This window comes from Podarcis gaigeae (genome assembly GCF_964106915.1).
Source record: "Podarcis gaigeae genome assembly, chromosome: 5".
Lineage (NCBI taxonomy): Eukaryota > Metazoa > Chordata > Lepidosauria > Squamata > Lacertidae > Podarcis > Podarcis gaigeae.
Genome location: NC_139681.1, coordinates 24,054,210 through 24,056,928, shown reverse-complemented (window position 1 = coordinate 24,056,928; position 2,719 = coordinate 24,054,210). Strand labels below are relative to the sequence as shown.

Genomic DNA, 2,719 nt, shown 5'->3' with positions numbered 1-2,719 from the left:
CAGGTGGGACCAGGCCCATCTCCCAACTCCCATCAAGCAGCTGGAGCCTCCACATCTCCATACTGAACTCAAGCTTACACTACACACAGTGGGATCAAGTGAAAATAGCTCACAATCGACTGCTTTTATGATGTAAGCAATGACCTCATGCAAGGTTGTGGCCAGCAAGGATGGAGGCAAGTCAGTTACTGCCTATAGCTATGGCAGAGTAGACTTGCCCTGTTCATATCAGAACTGCTTCCATCTGGTGATTCACACTAGAGCTCCTTTGTATGATAAACGAAAGTCGTGGCTCAGGTTGTCTTCTTTGTGTGGGCACAACTCTTCTTCCTGATACATTAGCTTTCTACATGAAAAAAGGTACTTTTCGTGTGGTGGACCTGTAAAAGAGTATTGGGAAATAATCCACAATGAATTGAAAAACATGCTTAAAAGTATTTTTCAAAAGAAAAACCCAGAGTCCTTTTTGTTGGGAATAATTCAGACAGAAATTCCCAGGTGTCAAAAAAGGTTATTTATGTATGCCACTACTGCCGCCCATGTTTTGCTAGCCCCCAAATGGAAAACGAGCGAGGTCCCAACCAAAGAAGAATGGCAACTTAAGTTGATGGAATATGTGCAGCTTGCAGACGTAACATATAGCGTAAGAGAAGAAGAAGAACATACGTTTAGAGAAGATTGGAAAATGTTTATTGAATATATGCAGGGAAATTGTGTACACTTGAAAACGTTGGCAGCATTAAGATAAATTCAACAGTGTAAATAAGTTTTGATAGATGTAATAATGGAATACTGAGTGGTTTAGTTTATGCACAATATGCAAGCATTTAACATATGCAAAATGAACCATGGAAAGAGAAGAAGGGCAGTCATTGATATTTTAAGGATATTTAAATGAGTATTTTAAAGTGTAAAACAGAAAATCATATTCATTTAATCGGTACATTCATTTAACAATTGGTTGGATTAAACTGGAACTGAACTGGATTAATAGAGTCCCCTTTTTGAGGCAACTACTCATCCACACGCAACGTTGAAGCATAATCCAACTTTAATTGAGAATTTTTATTATTTTTCAAAAATATGTATTAGCTATCAGATGTTTTGTAAGCTTTGCTCTAGTACAAAACACATTTCCCCTCCTATCGCATAGCACATTGTTTGTCCATAGAAGCTCAGTCCCAAGCATCTCCACTTAAGGCTGGGAATGCTCCTTTCTGAACCTCTGGAGAACCTGTGACAATCGGTGGGGACCCTGCTGAATTAGATGGACCAACAGGAGACTTGGTATAAACTGCTTCTTCTATGCTTCTAATTAAGTCATTCTGGTGGCATATAAATTACAGTGAACCCACCTTATCATGAAAATCATACAGGCACATGAAAACTGGAAGAGGAAAGCTTCTAGGCAACTGGCAGATCACCAACCAGGAACTCATACATGCAAACCTCTCTGGGTTTTCTTCTCAGACAATTGTCAGACAAAGGCTAACGAATTGTTGAATGGTGACATGAACCCCTTGCCAGGTTATCATGATATCAGAACAAACTGAGTGTGAGAGCCCATGAAGATGCCATCTGTTTCTAATAGAACAACCATGATGTTTTATGTAAGCAGCCCCCTGTGATATTATATTACATGGAAGCCTGCCCACAGAACCAGAATATGCAGTGGAGCAGAATGGAACACTGTCGTTAGCAGTAAATTGAATATTCACGGAGGGATCCACATCCAATTAAGTTTGTGGCACATCCAGACTCAAAGTTCAGCGCAGAACTTAAGCTTCATACCTAGATTCAGCAGAACCTCCCTTAGTCAGTGGTGCTAGCAAAGTCTGTTAAATAATGCAGACAGAGTCCCAAGAGAATAGAAATCCTGCTAACACTTTACTGAGCAAAACTGAACAAAAACACAGTGAGGACAAAGGACCGGAGACGTTTTGTCTTTCTTACATCAAGCCTTGTACATAGCAGAGAAACATACAACCAAAAATATAGAGGAAAAGCTCCCTCAGAACGGCACAGCCATGTGCTACCGTTGCCCGTTGCTAAACTATGGGCCCCCACTCCAAGCTCAGTAGACTTAACACTGAGAACAGAATTAACCCTTCAGTTGCAAACTGAATGACAACTGCTGTTGCATTTCCAGTAATTGGGATACTCTAATCAGAGCCCAGTAGAGACATCACCTTGCCAACAAAGGTCCGTATAGTAAAAGCTATGGTTTTCCCAGTAGTGATGTATGGAAGTGAAAGCTGGACCATAAAGAAGGCTGATCGCCAAAGAATTGATGCTTTTGAATTATGGTGCTGGAGGAGACTCTTGAGAGTCCCATGGACTGCAAGTAGATCAAACCTCTCCATTCTTAAGGAAATCAGCCATGAATGCTCACTGGAAGGACAGATCCTGAAGCTGAGGCTCCTGTACTTTGGCCACCTCATGAGAAGAGAAGACTCCCTGGAAAAGACTCTGATGTTGGGAAAGATGGAGGGCACAAGGAGAAGGGGATGACAGAGGACGAGATGGTTGGATAGTGTTCTCGAAGCTACCAGCATGAGTTTGACCAAACTGCAGGAGGCAGTGGAAGACAGGAGTGCCTGGCGTGCTCTGGTCCATGGGGTCACGAAGAGTCGGACACGACTAAACGACTAAACAACAACAACAATCAGAGCCCAGCTCTGTGATTCTGTCCTCAATTACACATGATTTGGTATTTCTT

The 2,719-nt window shown here is 41.9% G+C and overlaps 1 long non-coding RNA gene across 1 annotated transcript; it reads left to right on the top strand.

Moving 5' to 3' along the window:
* The first annotated feature begins 249 nt into the window (after positions 1–249).
* On the top strand, positions 250–1,929 carry LOC310845198. The gene is made up of 2 exons (XR_014564568.1): positions 250–360; positions 1,172–1,929. It is a non-coding gene; the product is annotated as an uncharacterized lncRNA (long non-coding RNA).
* The last annotated feature ends 790 nt before the right edge of the window (positions 1,930–2,719 follow it).